The sequence below is a fragment of the Macrotis lagotis genome, chromosome X, assembly GCF_037893015.1.
Source record: "Macrotis lagotis isolate mMagLag1 chromosome X, bilby.v1.9.chrom.fasta, whole genome shotgun sequence".
Lineage (NCBI taxonomy): Eukaryota > Metazoa > Chordata > Mammalia > Peramelemorphia > Peramelidae > Macrotis > Macrotis lagotis.
The window spans coordinates 276335099-276355903 of NC_133666.1; the positions used below are offsets into that span (position 1 = coordinate 276335099).

Below are 20805 nucleotides of genomic sequence, written 5' to 3' on the forward strand. Positions count from 1 at the left end.
TAATGGTTTAAGTTGCAATTAAATGTGAAAAGCTAGATGAAAAAATCTCCCTTCTTTCCTTATTGCTAATTCAGACATATCCTTTTACATGAGGCAGTCTCAAGAACTGAAAAATGGAGACCTCTTTTTGTTACATGAGAATATCTTTGAGGCAGCAGTGCTAGAGGAATAAATACAGAAAGATATTGCTCACACCTGTACTAGGATCCTCCATAGCATCTATAGTCTCTTGGAAACTATTACAATTCCAACTTTCGAAAAGGTCATTATCCTCAGTTCATTTAAAACAGACTACTAGGTTCAAAAATTGAAAAGAAACAGCTGCATTTTCCTAGGGAAAAAATTAAGGCTTACTCAGAAATTTTATGTTGTAAAATGATTGTATAACAAATTCCTTCTACTTGTCCAAGACAGAATTCTGAAGTCAGCAAAGTTTGTTTTCAGAGGCTACAGTGGTGTCTTTCTGAACTTTCCACTACCACCTTCTCCATTCTGTTTTCCAGCACAAATTGTCAACTTGCAACAGTAATGCTTGTAATAGTTACCCTTCATGGATAACTGAATATCAGAGTTTTGTCTCATAGTTTCATTAATAGAATCTTGCAATTTCTCCCACAAATAGATTTTAATAGAAATTTTGTCAATATAGGTCCCACTTAAAAAAATATGTGGGACTTTAATATATCATGACCTAGTGTGACTGATAAATAAATCAGGGGAAGTAAACTTATAAGTCACCTTGGCATAAATCCCACATGCACATACATATACAAACGCACCCATAATATATTCATAGAATTGTATCCATGGATAGCACAATAAGTTAATTATCTTTTGATAAACTATTTTAAGATTGCAAAAAGCAGCTTCAAGTAGTACCTATGTGGCCCCTAAAGATACCACCTTTCTTTGTATTTGTGCCCCTAATTCCCACAATGGCTTCTGAGCAAATGTATGTGTTTTTAAAATATCAGATTAATAAGGCAGATAATAATATGTTTACCATAATTCATGTAATTGACATATGGAAAATATGATGTTTTTTTCAAAAAATATTCTATATTTTTAATATAATCTTTTATTTCTTAATCTGTCACCTTTCTCCAATCCAGAGAGCTATCCCTTGTAACAATTTATTTTATATTTTTAAATACTGTATTCTCTTGAAAATGAAAAATGCTTAGGGCTAACCAGGGGAATCTCTATAAAATATATTTATAAAATGTTGTAAAGATAGGAAAAGCTAGTGTACTGTCTGTCTTGCCAGAGACCTACAGAATGCAAGTGCACTATGAAGTTCTACTATAAGATACTAGCTTATACAAACCCGAATTCCAGCAAGATGACAAACTTGAGCAGTTGAGAAAGAGGTTAATGTCCTTCCTGAGCCAATCGTTAAAGTTCAGAACTGTTCTATTTTTAAACCATACTGTGTGAGAAGCTGCAGGCTGAAAATAGGTACAGATCATGTGTCCCTGCAGAATATAGAACATCAGGATAATTCATTTCCACAGAGCACAGGTCAGACTGAGAGCAGAATCCTGTCTCCCCTGACCTTTTATTTGCCTACTTAGATTGTTATTTCAGAATTGTATGAATTATACACATATTGACTCATAAAATAGTGTGATTCCAGATAGTTTTCCAGACTATCTGCTTTTCTGAATTTATTTAGTAAAAATGAATTATTAAAAATCAATTCTGTTTAATAGTTTAAATGTCAGTGATGGTGAAGTAAGATCATTTATAAGTATCTAACTGTTTAGCAGAATCAAGCATTAGAGATCGCCTAGTCCAGTCCCATCATGATAACAGATGAGGAAATAGAGATCCAAAGAGATTTCATGACATTTTCAAGGTCAAGTAGCTCAAAGAATATAAGAGTTTTCTTGACTCCAAAGTCAGTGATCTTTCTACCTTCTCTAATAAACCACATCTTTTTTTCCACATGCAATTATTTTAATAGAAAATTTGCAAATTGTATGATTCAAAACAATAAATGTTAATTGAGTGTACAATATGACAAAGCTCTGTCCTGATGCTATGGAGAATGCAAAGTTGAATCGTGCCTTTTATTTATGGTTAGGTTTTTATACTGAATAGATAGCAAGAGATTTAAACAAAAAACTATAAATATGTCAATAATACACATTTAAGTAGTGTTTTAAGTTGTTCAAAGAACTAAATATTTTACATTTGAGTCTTACAATAACCTGGGGATATAGGTACTCTATTATTCTTCTAATTTTATAGATGAAGAAACTAATTATAAGAGAGGTTATTAATGTATAAATTTATATACTCATTACAATTGTTCAAAATGTCAAGAATGCAAAGAGAAAAAGAAATTACATCCATCTTTGAGTGAGCATGGAAAATGGGCAGGAGGGAGGACAGGTCATCAAAGGTCATCATCATGAAGCCTATGAAATTTGCCTCCAGTTTTGTAATAGTTCTTTTACTAAAGACATTCAGAAAGAAGACTTCCAAGGTGGACAAAGTAGTTTAAAGGAAGGAACAGACAGCTATGGATCGGATGATTTCAAAGTATAGCAAATAGCCCATTTTGATGGAAGTAAATTTTCACCAGTATAATGACTGGTTTTTCTTTTTAATCTGGAAATTTAAAATTGCTGAACAATTTTGACTTTACTTCTGCTATTTTACTAGTATGTTTTATGCTATTTATTAATATATTTTGTTATATACACAAATCTCTATATATAATTGTGTCTGTATAAACTCATATATATGAACATATATGCATCAATAAGCATATGTATTTATACATGCAAAATACTGAAATGGATCTGCGATTTCATTACCTTGGGTATTATTTTCAGTGATAAAGATTGTGCCTCATCAATGTGTCAATGTCACTTTTCACAAGTCCTTTAAATGTATATTCTAGAAGTTGACCTACATGCTGTAAGCCATCCTTGTTTCTTCCTGACATTGTGAAGATGGTAGTGGGGTACTCTGACAATCCATTTGTTATCCTTCATTCTTGTCATGTGATCAACTCATATTTTCTTTCTACTATATAGTGACTTGATGGTGTATTTTACTCCTCTTCTTCTTGGGAATTGTTCACCCTGAAATATTATAGAGCTTCCTCAAAGAGCTAATTGTTGACTCAAGGGAGTTTGGTCTATTCATTCACACAGGAAAGACTACATAAATGATGAATGCCTATTATCCAGATTTCAACTTGTATTTGAGTTGAGTTTATGCAATAGTGTGTTTATTTGGGCTTTAAACTTTAGATGGGCATCTAATTGGACCCAGAGCAGAAAGAATAAAGAAGACTGCTTTAGGAAAACTATAAATACCCTATTATCTAATGATAGCGAAAGCCATTTTTTCAACATTTACCTTCTACCAGTGTAGCTAAATAGCAACAGGAAATTGAATAAATTTTCCTTCAAAGAATTAAAAATTAGTATTGTACACAGGGAATATGATAGCTCTTATCTGGCTGTAATATCACTGTTATCATATAATAATACCATTTTTTACAAAATGTTCTCTGATAGATTATGAATCCTATAAAAATAATTGTCTCAATTTTCTTTGATCTCTCCCAATACTCAGTTAATTCCTTTATCCTTAATAATAGTATTTAACAATTTTTTATAGAATTAATTAAAAAACTAATTAAGCATTAGACAAATAGTTAGGGGTAGGTATTAAAATCATAGAGGATGAGAATTTAGAGTTAATTTAGAGGTTACATAGTCACTACACAAAATTTACTTAAATTTCAAAAAACAGATATGACTTACAAACAATCCCACACCTGACAGAATTGAGACCGCAACCTAAATCTCCTGATTATCAGTTTATTTATATAGGAACTGACTGTGAGACATCCCTGAATGCCATGATTGGAGATTTGGGTTTTACTCTGACAATGTTACCTTTGAAAATATTTTTCTGGGTGTCTCAGTGATGCAGTGGATAAAGCCCCGGCCCTGGAGTCAGGAGTACTACCTGGATTCAAATATGGTCTCAGACACTTAATTATTACCTAACTGTGTGGCCTTGGGCAAGCCACTTAACCCCATTTGCCTTGAAAAAACTAAAAGCAAAGAAAAAGAAAATATTTTTCATGATTTTGTTTTGTTTTGTTTTGTTTTGCCAATAGAGAGTGTGGAGTAAGATTGGAGAAGGCAGAAAAACCAATCAGAAGGCAATTTGAATGAAGATAGGTTAGAAGTATTGAAATCCCAAGTTGGTACAGTAATAATGAGAGTATTTGGAAGGAATTCTACCACAAGTAGAATTCTTAGAATAAGTAACAAATTTGCTTTTGCTGCCAAGAAAAGAAAGAATGAAAGAAGTGATTCTTACTTTTGAATTCAAATGATGAAAAGGGTGATGACAGCATAAACAGTGAAAAGCAAAGAGGAAAGAAAGGTTTAGGCATGGGAAGACTGGTATATTGCTTTGGAACATGATGAGCTTGAGGAACTAGTAGGGAATCTTTATAGAGATACACAGAAAGCAGTTGAAATTATAGCTCTGAAGCCTGAAGAGAGGATGAAACTATAGATATTGATTTGAAATTTTCTCTATAGAGATTTCCATTATCTTTGCTCCATAACCAGCACTTTTTGGAATGTTATTATTTTTTGTCAAGGATACTAATCTCCTTTCAGCCATCTGTGCCAACCTCTGTGTTATCTTTAAATTCTCATTCTACTTCCCCCCAAATTCAGTTCCAGGCCCAGATCTTGTTTGTGCAATCACAAAATCTCTTGTATATTCTCCCTTTCTCCTCAGTGTCTTCTTTGAATCAGACTATCACCACCTTGCAATTGAATAGTCTTATGATTGATCTACTTGTCTCAGGTCTCTCCCCACTCCAATTCATCCTCCCCCCAACTGCCAAGGTAATTTTTAATTAAAGTACAGGTAGAATCATGTGTATTTTTGATGTCTATTATTATTGATCAATAAATTCTATTAGCTTCCTATTGTCTATAGTATTAAATAAAAACCCTTCCTTTGTCATTTAAAATTTTCTGCATCTTGGCTTCATCTATCTTTCCAGTCTTGTTTTATATTACTCTCCTTATCACATTTTATGATTCAGTTAAACCAGTCTTCTTGCTGTTCCTCACAACCTAAAGGGTTCATTGTATGTTGGGTGTTGGTCTTGGAATCAGAAAGACTGGTTCAAATTCTGTCTCTGAAACTTAAAGGATATGTGACCCTGGAAAAGTCATTTAACCTCTTTAAGTTTCAGTTTTCTCCTCCATATAAGTATTTGACTCTGAGATAATCTCTCTTGAATCTTTTATTATTGAGCCATATTTATATGCACTTGCAAAGGCTATTCCCCAAGCCTAGAATGAATTTCCTCCCCATACTTTGATCTTAGCACTCCTTGTCAAGCACCACATTCTTTCTTTGTTCCCTCTCAAACCTTGTGTTCTTCTTTCCAAAATCATTTGGCATTTTTGTATATACACTACATTAACTTATTTATGTCCGTATTTCCTCCCCAGTAGTATATAATCTCCTTGGGTGGGGGAAGGGTTTTTCATTGATTTCTATGTATCCTCAGAACTTAGAATAGTTTTAGGCACATAGAAAGTGTTGAATAAACATGTATTTGTATTGATTTTGTGTGGAATTTGACATTCTGAGCACAAATGAACTTAACAAGAAAAAATAGAGAGAAAAGAGGTAAACCCAAGATTCTGTCCTTGTTTTATCCCATCCACTTAGAGGGTGGGATAAGAAAAATAAGAAAGAAAAAAGATATAGAGAAAAGCAGGTAGAGAGATGGGAATAGTATAAAGAGAATCCAGTGTTACAGAAAACAAGGAAGGAGATGGTTTCCAAAAGAAAACAATAGTTAATATCATCAGATTATGAAGACAGGCAGTTAGATGGAGACTGATTAAAAAAGGTCATTAAATTTAGAAATTAGAAAGTGATTTGAGAGAGAATTTTCAATAGAAATTGTAAAATCAAGTCTAATCAATGCTAGCTTTCAAAGTTTTGAGAAGTGATTCTTTTTTTTGAAAGAACTAAGTAGGGATATATAATTCTTGAGGGAGATGATCCAAATTAAATATCTTCTATAAGGTCACACAGCTATTAAATGTCTGAGGCTGGATTTGAACTCAGGTCCTCTTGGTTCTCTCCTGCTCTATTTTCTGTACCCTCTATTTGCCCTAAAATGTTTGTATGCATATAGACATATATACATATATATGTATATATACAAATATGTCTACATATATCAATATGTATAGTATCACTTGTATTTCTTAATAGAGCAAAAGTCTTCCTTGAAGTCAAAAAGATCTATATTAAAATATCACTTGAAACATGAAGGGTAGCATATCTTAGCAGATCAAGAACCTTCCTTGAAGCCAAAAAGATATAGATTCAAGTCCTGAATCTTGAGATCTTGCTAAGTTACAACCTTAGTTTTCTAAGCAATACTCTCTAAGTTTCAGTTATTGCTAGCATTTTTTTTTCACCTGAGAGTGAATACCAAAGAAATCATGGGTACAAACCCCATCTGGTACCTATCTTATAGCTTGGAAATTATAAAGAGAAATAAAATGTTAACTCAAGAGAGTCACAGAATCAACAAATGTTTTATTTTGGTCTTGGTTTTAGGGAGAAAAAGAACTTCAACATATTTTTTTCTTTTTTTTTAAATACTTTATCACTATTAAAGAGAGAAACAAAAAGATACTCAAGATCAAAAACTCTGAGACTAGTATACTGAATCAGACTGGTGTCATTTTCCTTTAGTGGTCATGCTCTTATCATACATTTAGGATCTGAGTTGAAACGATAATGGAAAATACTCTTAAAAACTCTCACATTTGACAGAAAAGAAACTGATTCCCAAAGCAGTTTGTCCAAGGTCACATAGGAAATAAGTTTCAGTGCCAAAATGTGAGTCCAGATATTCATTCCAAATTGAGTGTTTATCCAATTATACTTCAGTAATCTGGTCAGTTCTGATTATACCTCATTCTGTCTCTCTCATTCTGGACTTGATATAGCCTCACAAAGAATTCCCAGACTCCTGGGAATGTGGAAGACAAGACTTCTCTGGCCTGGAACAATGCCTAAGGCACTAAGCCAAAGGGAAATACATATACTCATGCAGGAGGACAAATTGCAATCTACCTCTCCAGACTCTGTCAAGGACAGCATTTCTCCAGATATCACATCCCAGACAAGTGTTGTCTCTCTGTATGCAGATTCCCCACTTGGCAACAACTTCCCAGACACACCGGGAAGCAGCTAACATAAACGTGAGAAATGGAAGATGTCCAAAGCTGGGGAATAAAGCCTCAGATTTATTGCTTCTGGTAGGGGAGGCAACTGATCTAGACTGTGCCTACATCTGAATCATGTGTGAGTCTTAGACTCTTCTTTAGAGTCTTTGTTTGAAAAAGATGACTATGCTGCTGACAGAGAGGAGCCAGTGGAGAGGGAGAGACTTAAAGAAGTAATTAAGACAATTTATAGATCAAGATCCCAAAGGGAGGGCATGAGAAGGATATGGGCAGGAAGGGTAGCCTGGGAAATGAAGAAGGATGGATCAAGCATTTAAGAACATATTCGAAGGGCAGCTGGGTGGCACAGTGTATAGAGTACCAGCCCTAGAGTCAGGAGGACCTGATTTCAAATCCAGCCTCAGACATTGTACTTACTTAGCTGGGTTACCTTGGGTGAGTCACTTAATCCCATTGCCGCGCAAAAACCAAAAAAAAAAAAGAATATACTGGAAATATGAAAGTGCAATGATAAGGCAGTAGACAGTAGTACATATTGTTTCAGAAAGAAGTGACTCTTTAGATGTTTAAAGCCAGCAGGAAGAGTCAAATATCATCATTGTATATTAAAAGTTTCAAACATTGTACTGCATTTATGACATGTCTCTTTGCCAGTTCCTAAAGAGTTATATAATCCTTAGTTCTCATTCATGCCACTCTTGAGCTTCCCTATGTACTAAGCCTCCAGGAATGTCAGGAAGAGTTATATCTATCTAAAGGCTGACACATCAGGCATAAGAGGTGTTTTTTTCCTCTCTTCCATGTTCCCAGTATTTTTAATAGTGAAATACATGAGAGGTATGCTGAATTCTCTGGAATTTTCTTTCTTAAGTTTGTCAAAATTAATTGTGAAACTATAGGATGAGTTAGTTCTACAATATCCTACAAAGATATTCTATATCCCACAAAGATTCATATAGGTGAACCAGTGAATGTGATCTTTCTGTGATTAGTATAACCAGAAGTTGAAAACTGTATTGCAAGTGCTTAAAAAAAAATCTCTATTGAAGAATAAATCTCTCTACATGCCATAGAAAGCTCCCTATGGTCTGCCAATCACTACATATTAACTAGAACAAAGGCCAGGTATTAACACATGTGTTAATGAATGTTAATGAATTCCATGTTGGATATCAAAATAAGACTGCACTGGAAAGAGTGATCTGAGATTTGGGGGCTAGATTCATTATATTTGTATTGAAATACTTCCCTAAAATTATAATAAAAGATACTCAGTAGAAAAACCTGTTTTATTCAAATATGTTTATATATACACATTTTCAGGAATGTATTTTTTTTGTGGTCAGGACTGCCTATGTTGAGTTTGGATTTTTTTTTTTGCTATCTTGTATTTTCTTGTACTCTAATTGGAATACAGTTATGAACTCTAGAATGGATTAAGAAGACCACTCTGGCAAGGACATGTGAATCAAGTTCTCACTTTGAGTTTTAGTTTGGAGACTTTATGAATTGTCAGACTAATGTCATGAATTCTATTGATTATACTCTTGAAGGAAATGCTAGTCTCCCCAGAAAATAAAAAGAAAAAAGATTGCTAATTGATTCAGTTTCCTTGAGTTTCCTTTAATTATTAAGGTCAAGTTATAACTGGACCAGAAGTCTTGCATTGGTCCTTGATTTACATGATCTTCTTTAGCCCATCCTAGTTCAGATATGTGTTCTGGGATTTCTACAATAGCCTTGTCTCTAATGCAAGGGTTGTTTTTTTATTTTTAACCCCTTAACCTAGGGACAACACACACACACATGCATGTATGCATGCACGCACATATTCATATTTATGCATTTAATTCAATTGGTTCCTGTTCTGATGCTTTGTATTTAAAAAGTATTTTATTTTGAAAAGGGATCAATAAGTTTCTCTCTCTCTCTCTCTCTCTCTCTCTCTCTCTCTCTCTCTCTCTCTCTCTCTCCCCCTCTTTCTATCATACACACACACATACACACACATACACACACATGTGTTAAGAATTTCTCCTCATGTGCTAAGCACCTTAAAATTTGACATATACCATAGTGTTACCCACACTGACCCACATAGTATCTTTATTTTCTTAAATCAGGAAATGGCAACCTTTGGCCTACATATAATTTTTTTTCTTCTTCATGTAGGTCAGGTACTATCCACTTACTTGAGTTTCTTGCTACTGGTACAACAATTCTTAAGTGTCTGATCGTTAGGGTTTATATGGATGTGATTCACTATTTGTATGGTAGTTTTACTAAATTATTTCTGAGTGTCTTTCCAACTCTGAGATTCAATTCTATCTCAATATCAAAAGAATTGCTTTTCTATCTTCATAAGAAGTGAGATTTGTCTTTAGTCTACCACTGCTACTGCCACTTCTTCCTCTCTCTCTTTTCTACCTTCTAATTATGGAGAATGGACAGGAATCCAAACATGATAAATTGCTTTTGAAAGTTTGCAATTGTATTTTAGAAGTTCATTTCAATTTTCTGACATATTCTAATAGCTCCTGATAGATGATGGAATTTTATCCAACCAATTTTCATTCACTCTTTCCTGCTGCTCTGCATATCACTAGCCTGGGGACAGGAGCATCTGACTCCAGTTAAAACTAGTTCTCAGTTCTAGTTAGCAATTCGTACTCTATTCTGAAAATTCTTTATGTGCTATCTTTAATAATCTTATTGTAGACATCTCCTATACCATTTACTTTTAGAAAATGTCTGCTTTGTGAGCAGAAACAATAGGAGAAGAAATGGAAGATAATTCATGTCCTTAAAATATTCACAGGATTAAAAACCTAGAATTGAAATAGTTTGGAAATGGATATACTAAGTTCTAAAAATTGGTTAAGGCTGTTACATCATTTCTTTTTTTCCCCAACCCATATAAAAATTAGTCATAAAGAAGTACTTGGAGCAATGAGATATTAAATGACTTTCCCATGTTCTTAAAACTTGTGTAGTTCATGAGCAGAATTTGAATCTGCATCTTTCTGACTTTAAGATCAGTCTACATCCACTGCACTAGTCCACATTACTACATGTAGTTTGTGAGACTTTTTATGTTGTATTAAAAATACTAACTTCTGCCTTTGCTAAAATATGTCGTACTAAAAGTATGGCAATTTCTTCCCTATCTGCAGCAAACATAACATTTCCATTTAAACTGATCCAAATAATTGAGACAAAGAATAGAAATTACTTATTCAACTTCTACACCCAATTGCTCATTTTTGTAGACCTGGCCTCCTGGCCCAGTGTGTGGAGGTTTGTATGTATGTGGAGGTGTGTATGTATGTATGTGTGTACTTATAGATTTGTTTGTTTTTGTGTATGTACAAGTTAGTATGCACGGATTAATTGTCTCTAGAGAGGTGTTAATGATCAACATTATTTATGTGGTCTCAGAAATCCTTAATGGGACTTCTAAACATAGATTTGCTACCAAATTACTTTAATCATCATCACTTGGTAACTTTGTCCTTTCAGTTCTCTCCAGCACCCTCTACATGTCTTCATGATTGGCATACAATTTTATTAAGATTGACACCCCCCACCCTTGCAGTTTATTTGTTGCATTTGGCAGTTAGAATCTTCCCTTCTTCCCATGCTCAGAAGAACTGCCTCTTATTTCATGAATCCCCATCAAGATTTGCTTTAGGCAGGACTGGAGCCTGTGTTCTATGTTTGGTGTTCTAAAATGAAACCATATTGTTTTTGCTATGCCTAACATGGTACATAAGATATAATCTCTAATGATAGCTAGCAATGTCAATATTCAGTTCCTTAATGTGTTTTTATACATGTGTATTTTTCTATTCCTACATGTGGTCTTTCTTGCTAACTTTAAGTGTACCTCTAATTGAATTGAGCAATGTCTGCTGTCACCCTATATCAGACTTAATAATTTAGCAGAGTAGCAAAGAATTAAGAATAAATTAATTGCAAACTTCATTTGTATTCATAATTTAAAGCTGAAATTTGATTAAATGCAGAGAAATTAAATTAAGTGCAAAACATAATGTAACCACAAGAAATGCTGAACAAAATTTTAAAGTGTATATTTCAAAACTTAGTAGCTGTGTCTCTCTCTGAATAATATAATCAGTAAGATTTCATTTAAATTACTTAGTTATTTTATGCCATTTTTAGTACTGAGACACTTTAGGCCAATTGTTTTATAACTTAATAGGAAATGGCTACTAGCTTAATAATGAATGATGTAATTGTGTTCCTAAATCAGTAAGCTTTAAAGAACTTTAAAGATAATATCATTAACTCCAATACTTATCTCTCAAACTTTCAAGCACTAAACATTTCCTTAAGTATGAATCCATTCCTGAATAAAAACATAAAAGAAACATTTTTTTAGATTTTTGCAAGACAAATGGGGTTAAGTGGCTTGCCCAAGACCATATAGCTAAGTAATTATTAAATGTCTGAGGTTGGATTTGAACTCAGGTACTCCTGAATCCAGGATCAGTGCTCTATCCACTGCACCACCTAGCTTCCCCTAAAAGAACCATTTTTTAACGAAAATCAAAAACTATTTTAATTTTTATTTCTTGAACCTCTAATATAATCTTGACAAGGGATACTTTAATTTTATTACTTTAAACTTGGTAGTAAATATTTCATAACAAGATTTATAGAATGTGATTTGGGAGTACAATCTATGCTATGTGCATAGGCAGCAAGGTTGAGGGAAAATAGGAGTAAACTTGAAACCACAAGACTGAAAACAAATTCAAGTTCAGCTACTTTGATAAAAAGGTAAGGCTTTAGTAGTTTTTGTGCTTTTTGTTGTGGTTTAGTCATTTTTCGGTCACATCTGCCCTTTTGTGACCCCATTTGAGATTTTCATGGCAAAACACTGAAGCAAAAACATTTTCTTCTCCAGTTCATTTTACAGATGAAGAAATTGAGATGAAAATTGAAAGATTATTTGCCTAGGGTTACATGGCTAGTCATTATCTGAGAACATATTTGGACTTAGAAAGAAGAGTTTTCCTGACTTTACATATGGCATTCCATGCATTGCTGCCTAGTTGTCATCTTAACATCTTAGGGCTTCAATTTCCTCATAAGAAAAAGAAAATGGACTAGATGACCTACTCTGTTTCTATGATCTTATGACAAAAAAGTTTTAAAAAGTAGAAAACCATCAAAATTTTCTCAAATAACTTGATATCTAAAACATCCTTTTTGAGATGTTTTTGTCCTTCATTCTTGAAGAAGACCATGACATCAGGGAGGTGATGCTATGATAAGCACATAATTGGATTTTGGTGGTGTGGAACTGTATTAAGTCTTCAGTCTCTCTTTTTCCTCTAGAGCCATCTGAGTCCAGTGGTCAGATATGAATCAGGACAACTGGAGGTGGCCCTGGATGTGAGGCAATGCCCAGGGTCATACAGCTAGTAAGCAACAAGTGTCTGAGACTGAATTTGAACTCCCATCCTCCTGACTCCAAAACCAGTGCTCTATCCACTCCCCTACCTAGCTGTCCAATTGAGATAATGGTCAGATGGAAAGGGAAGAATAAAAGTAATGATTGAGATTTGTTGGATGGAAAGTATTTCTTTTGTTTACATCGTCAGTTCATATTGTGTATGTGTGTGTTTGTGTGCGTATGTGTGTATATATATGTATATATATACATACATATATATATATATATATATATATATATATATATATGATATAATATAGTGTACCTAAGGATGCCCCTGGACAAAATATTAAATGAAGAGGAATAATCAAGTTTTAGGTAGGTACAATGAAAGATGATACATCAATAAAGACAGAGGTTGTGTTTTCTAATAAATAAGAACAAAATGAAAATTAAACAATGATCACTAGCTTTGCCTTGACCATAGAAGATAAGTCACAATAGAAACACTGATACTTTACCATTTTATAGAATATCTAGCATCTAGATGCTTAAGATTCTTCAAGTTAGACCTCAGCAATATATGAATTAGCAGAAAAGCAGGCTGGTTTTCAAAGAGGAGAAGGAATTAAAGACCAAAATGCTAACATTTAGTGGTTTATGGAGAATGCACAGAAGTTCCAGAAAATCATCTTTTTTTTGCTTCACTGAATACAGTAAACTTTGACTGTGTGGATCACAACAAAAAGTGACAAGCCATTAAAGAGATGGGAATATCAGTTCAACTTATTTGACTTCTGCCTATATATGAATCAAGATATAGCAATTAGAATTGAACATAGGATAAATGGTTTAGGATTAGAAAAGGGTATGATAAGACTATACATTGGCACTTCATTTAACTTTTAAATCAAGTACCTCAAGTGAAATTCCAGTCTGGATGAATCAAAAGCCAAAAATTAGACTTTTGCTATGAGAAATAGCAACAATTTCAGATATCTAGGTGATACCACTATGATAGCAGAAAGTAAAGAGGTCTTAAGATGTCTCTTAATGAGGATGAACTAGAACAGTGTAAAAACTAGCTTAAATCTTAATATCAAAAAATAAAATAAAATCTTGGCAATTGATCCCATCCATTCCTGGGAAAGAGTGAGAGAAAAATTGGAAGCAACATAAAATTTTGTGTTCTTGGACTCAAAGATAACTGCAGACTGTGACTACAGGGATGGCATTAGAAGACACTTTCTCCTTGGAGGAAAGCTGTGGCAAATGTGCATAGTATACCAAAAAAGAGAGACATCACCTTGCTAACCAAAGTCCATATAGTAAAAGCTCTGACTTTTTTTTCAGTAGTAATGTATGTCTGTAAGAGTTGGACAATAAGAAAACTGAGCATAGAATCTGTTTTTTTTTTAATTTTGGTGCTGGAGAAGACGTTTGAGAGTGCCTTGGATATCAAGAAGATCAAATCAGTCAAAACTCAAAGAAATTAACTCCATTAATTGCAATGACAAATGCAGAAACTAAAACTTAAATACTTTGACCACGTCATGAGAATTTGGCACTCAATGGAAAAGACTTTGATGCTAAGAAAGAATGAAATCAAAATGAAAAGGGTACAACTGAGGATGAAATAGATAATATCTTGGAAACCAGAAACATGAAGCTGAACAGATTTTGAGAGATAATGAATAAAAGGACATGGTATGCTTTGTCCTTGACCATAGAGTCAAGAAGAATTGTACATGGTTGAACAACTGTAACAAAAAGCACATAGAAACCTGATCAGTCAGTCAGCATGTATTTATTAAGTACTTTCTATGTATCAGGAACTAAGTATGGTAAATCATGGAGATGTGAGGAAAGGCAGAAAGGTGGTTCTTGCTCTAAAGGAGTTGAAGTTCTTTTAGGAGAAACAACATGCAATTAACTAGGGATCTTTAAGACCTGTACAGAGCTGACAAAAACTAATCTCATCAGGATGAACCCCGAGCATGAAAGGAAAGAGAGCCAGGGAAGATCTCCTATAAAAAATGAGATTTAAACTGATTATCAAAGGAAGTATAGGAAGCTACATGGAGAAGAAGAAGAAGATTATTATTTTTTCTGTTTAGATATTTTCGGATCACCATCCTTTCCTTGTTTACACTTACCAATTATAGTCATTATTGCCATTCAATTAATGGAATCATTCTTATCAGAATGTTTGCTTTCCAAATATACCTTAAATCATTTTGTTTGTTAAAATGAAACTGATTCAAATAGTCAAAGGATATGCAATGGCAATTTACAGATGAGGAAATCAAAGCGATCCATGGTCATAAGAAAAATTGCTCTAAATCATTACTTATTAGAGGAATGGAAATTAAAGCATCTCTGAGGTACCACTTTACCCTCGCAGACTGGCCAATATGACCAGAAAGGACAATGAGCAATGTTGGAAGGGATGTGGGAAATCTTGGACACTAACACATTGTTGGTGGAACTGTGAACTCATTCAACCTTTCTGGAGAGCAATCTGGAATTATGCCCAAAGGGCAACAAAAATGTGCATACCTTTTGATCCAGCAATACCACTACTGGTTCTATACCCTGAAGAGATTATGAAAAAGGGTAAAACATCAATTAATTAAATATCTTTAAATTGGGGAATGGCTTAATAAATTGTGGTATATGTATGTCATGAAACACTATTATTCTATTAGAAACCAGGAGGGATGGGAATTCAGAGAAGCCTGGAAGGATTTGCATGAACTGATGCTGAGTGAGATGAACAGAACCAGAAGAACATTGTACACTCTAGCAGCAACATGGAGGTGATGATCAACCTTAATGGACTTGCTCATTCCTTCAGTGTAACAACCAGGGACAATTTTGAGCTATCTGCATTAGAGAATACCATAAGTATCCAGAGAAAGAATTGTGGGGTTTGACCAAAGACCAAATTACCTTCAATTTAGAAAAAAAGTTATCTTATTTGTAATTTTGCAATCTCTTAGACTTTATATTTCTTTCTTAATGATATGATTTCTCTCTCATCACATTCAGCTGAGAGCAATGTAGTCCATGGAAACAATGTAAAGACTAACAGATGGTCTTCTGTGGGGGGTGGGGGAAGGGAAGCAAGAATGGGGGGGGAATTGTAAAACTCAAAATTAATAAAATCTTTCTAAAGAAAAAAAGAGAACACTTGAGGATGAAAAAAAATGTAACTGATGACTGATGTGACTGATAAACCTCTTATATTCAGTACTATGTCTGATGTCCTCTCCTGTTTAGTACTATGACTTATGACTGATCTAGTCAAAAAATGCTCAGGTAAGGTATAGGGAAATACATTTTGTTTGCTGTAACAAATAAATTGATATGGTACACTTAAAGGCATGATAATCAAACTTACCTACTGTGAAATGGAAATACTGACAATTTATCTAGATTTTTTCAAAACAAATTTTAATTATTTTTATAGAGATTGAGTTTCTGTAACAACTTTTACATAAAATACAATGAAAACAGAACTATATTAACTTGAAAATTCAACCAAGCATCAAAAGAAATACCATTAAATAATATGCACTCAAAGTTGATGTATGAGAGAAATTTTTGAGCTTAATTTTGCTAAAAATTGAAATGATCTAAGAAAATATTTCCAATTTTCTCTAAAACAAAGCCATCAAGCAAGGAAATGCTTATTTAACATGAGTAAAATATTAGAAGAGATTTAATAAAATGACTCTGATCTGTCATTTTAGGAAAATAACTATAAATTCCTATGAATTAAAAGCTAATTGTTCTCCTAAAATATAAAATGGTATAAATAGGCAGTGATATATATGTATGTAGCATTATTTTCCCTCAAAAGTCCCAAGAGGAAAAGATCTGGTCAGATAGGGAGGTAGTCTAGTGGACAGAGGACTGAAGTCTCAAACTCAGTTAACTCTGAATTTGAATCAAGCCTCAGATCTGGTGAGTTGTATGACCTTGGACAAATCATTTCACCTTTCTTCACTTCAGTTTTCTCAACTGAAAAACAGAAATAATAGTATTTAAATCCTAGGGTTGTTATGAAGATCAAATTATTACTTGAAAGTATTTAGTCTAGTGCCTGTAATATAATGGCAGTTATATAAATGCTGACCATTCTTTTTATTATTATTACTTAATCTGGGCTCAGAATCAGGAAGACTTTCATTCAAATCTGTCTTTAGACACTTACTAACTGTATAACCTTAGCTAAGTCACTTCATAGCTCTTTTCCTCACTTTCCTCTTCTATAAAATGGAGATAATAATAGCACCTATGTCCCAGAGTTGTTGTAAAAATTAAATGAGATAAGGATCATTAAGTACTTAGCACAAAAGTTAGCTATTATTATTAGTTCACTTTACTAATAAGGTTAAGGTCTTGGATTTAAATCTCCATAAATATCAGTTAGTTGTCCTTATGATGTTACTCATTGATCACACTTATATTATAAACCTTTGCCATCATTCAATCATTGCAGTCATTTTGCAAGTGCATTCATTTGACCATGAACTCCTAAGAAACTGAGAGTGGAGACATCAGCCTGAAATTATCCCTTCTGTATACTTCATTACTTTAAGAAGTCATAATTATGCTAATGTGCATAGTACTTAAACTGAAATAATTAGTCAGTCAATCAATAAGCATTTGCTGAAGACCTATTACAGTGAAAGTCCTGAGAATACAAATTCAAGCAGAAAAATGTACCTTTCTCAAAGAGTTTAGATTTTAATGGGGGAAGACAACATATAAAAGGAAACAAAGTAAGATGGGAGAATGTCCAGGCATGAAGAGCATGGTGGAGAAAGTCCTATGGAGAAGAACATGATTGTACATTAGGTCTCCTCCTTAGAAATGGAGGCTCGAGGTGGGACCAGCCAATCAAAGGGAGAGGCCATAGGAGCAAGGAGTGGAGCAAGGATGGAAAGGTTTCTGTGTTGTGGTACAGAAAACCTGGTCTTTGATCAAACAAATACCAACCCTGCTTTAGGTCTTAAGAGACAGTACACTTAAGTTGCTCTATTTGAAAATTTTCTGTACATCATGACTTACCTTCATGTGACAAGTTTGTACTTGATCCTTAGCTACACTATGATATTTATACAAGCATTGATTGGACACATTCTCAGAGTCTTTTAGCTTGGTACCTAATTAACAGAGCTTATATTTTGCTAGGATATACTTTGAGAACCCCTCCCCCCAAATAAGAATCCATTTCATAAGGAAGCATCAGAATGGAATTCTAGTAGAGGAATTCTACCACTACAATAAGACTAAAAAAAGAAAATCACATGCTCTGATATTCTTGTGCTATGTCAGTAGCATTTACTGTGTATATGACGGACAGTTCATGCATGAAAATATATGCCCTATTTTATAAATGAGACATTTAAATTCTTAGAGATATATAAATATCGAGAGATTTGCCCAGTGGTCATGCAGAAGTTCAATGGAAGGACCACTTTGTGTCTCTTGTTAAAACAGTAATGCTAGCTGGGATAATTATAACAACAATTAAATTATGCCTTTGAAAGAGCATATGGGGATTATTAACTTCTCTAAGTATACATTCCTCAATGATTTCTATCTTCCTATGCTCTTCTTTGGGAATGTGACATTTAGGAAAAAATACATATGCATGTATATATATATACACAAAAATATGTATAGAACATTTTAGTTCCTTTTCAGATTCACCAAAATGCTTCTTTATGTAATTTTCAGGTTCCCCAATATAGTCAAATGAAGTCTCCAATGGAAAATAGAGAAGCTATTAAGATCTCTTAAGGGGACATTTGGCTTCAAAGAAAGCCTCATTCTGATTCTGTTTCCTGCTTACATATTTGCTAGCATTGCACAGCCTGAATCAGATGGTATTCATATAGAAAAATTTAAAAATACAGAGAAATAAAATTAAAGAATTTATCTTAATATCTGAAATGTGATTGATCATGGGAACTCTAATGAATAATGTATGTTTATTAATCAATGAGTATGTATTAAGTTGGTTGTTGTTGCTGTTTCAGACCTGTCCAACTCTTTTTGATCTTATTTTGGGATTTACTTGGAAGAGAGACTTGCATGGTTTGCCATTTCCTTTCCCAACTCATTTTACAGATGAGAAAACTAAGGCAAACAAGACCCTCAAGATGACACAGCTTCAAGTATCTGAGACCAGATTTGAACTCAGAAAGATGAATCTTCCTGATTCCAGTCTTGCCCTCTTTCCATTGCACCACTTAACTACTCCATTAAGGGCCTGTTGGGCTCAGGGTTGGAAATAAACATAGAAAAGCAAAAATAGTTCCTGGCCTCAACAAATTAACACTCTAAAGGAGGAGACTGAATGAAAATTAATTGGTCATTACATGATACATAAAGAATTATGGTAGGTCACTTTAGACAACAACTGGGAGAATAGAAAAGTCTTTCTGCAGAAGCTCAAATTTACACTGGTTCTTAAAGCCAGGGACACGAAGAGGGGGAAATGAAGAGAGAAGATTGCATGTATCAGAGAAAAGCAATGAAAAGGCCCAGATGGATTATCTTCTGGGAGGAAATGTAAGTAGGACAGTATAGCCAAGACAGAGTGAACTGAGAGAAGTAAAGTGTAAGGAGACAAAGAACATGTCAGGGTACTAGATGGGGAAAGCTTTAACCATCAAACAAATGACTTGATTTCATTATGTATTTGAGTGGTGACAGGCCTAATAGAAGTATACTGACATAGCCTAGGTGAGCAGTAATGGAGGCCTGATGAGAACCCTTAGAAAAGAAATTCAAATACATAAAAGTAAATTGAAAAGACTATGAAAATATTTCACATTATTTCCGAGGTGAGAGAACAGAGATAGAGTAGCATAGAATTCAATTGTAAATTAAATGAAGAGAATTTCATAGATTTTTAGTTATCTAGATGGCACAAGAAAAGAGTGCCATTCCTGGAGGCAGGAAGACTCATCTTCCTAAGTTCAAATCTGACCTCACACACTTCAAATCATTTAATCCTGTTTGTCTTAAGTTTCCTCATCTGTAAATAAGCTGGAAAAGGAAATGACAATGCATTCTAGTACCTTTGCCAAGAAATTCCCAAATGAGGTCATGAGTAATTGGACATGATTGAAAAATGAGTTAACTACAGAAAAGATCATATGATCTAGAACTGGAAGAGTCTTTAGACACTCTCTAGTTCAGATTTTTCCTTTTGCACAAGTGGAAACTGGGGACCAGAGAGGTTGTTTAAGATCATGCAGGTCATAAATGAAAGAGACAGAATTTATACCTGTGTCCTGTGACTTCAAAGTTAGTTTTCATTCCTATGTACTACAAATAATATCATCCACATTTATAAAAGACTTCAAGATTTAAAGGATATTTTCAACACAAAGACCCTGGGGTAATAATGAAGATATTATTATCCTTAAATTAAAAATGAGGAAATAGTCTCAAAGAGTCTTATATTTGAACCCATGTTAAATATAGCCCTTCATAGAGTAGGGCTACTTTTTCTCCCCAATTAAAAAAAATCAAAACCCTAAACCTCACCTTTGCTCTCTTTTTCTTCAGCATCTTAAACAAATGAGCACAGATCCACATTTCCTGTTCAGGAGAGTTCTTGGTTAAGTTTTGCTTTGCCTTAGATGTACAGAGTAGAAAGAGAACAGCAGAATTAATAGGCGTAAGCCACAAGCTACAGACTCTCTCAGAGTTTATGTCAGGACACCAGGGAAAAATAGCTATTTTTCTTAGTGTTGCCTATTACATGCCAACCAGTGCAGAACTAAAATCCATTCTAAAGAGTGGTAGGTTTTTTTTTCAGTTGTTCTGAATAGTGAGAACCAACCAATTGAGAAACCTTTGTTTCCAGAGATCAGAGTAATCATTTTTGGGACATGTTGCTTAAATATCCATGATGTCTGATGCCATGTGGACTTTTGATTAAAAGTCATAATATTAGAAATCCTTTTGCCTGGCAGCAGAGTATTTTTCTCAATTTTACTAACATGAGTATAAGTTAGGGTAATCAAAATTATACTGAAGAAAAGTATGTATAGTGCATTTTATAATACTGCATTTAGT

The 20805-nt window shown here is 33.9% G+C and overlaps 1 protein-coding gene across 1 annotated transcript in view; it reads left to right on the forward strand.

Moving 5' to 3' along the window:
• Positions 1 to 20805, forward strand: part of HCN1 (hyperpolarization activated cyclic nucleotide gated potassium channel 1) — a 655526-nt gene that overhangs the window by 547925 nt on the left and 86796 nt on the right. The gene's annotated exons all lie outside the window — the stretch shown is intronic.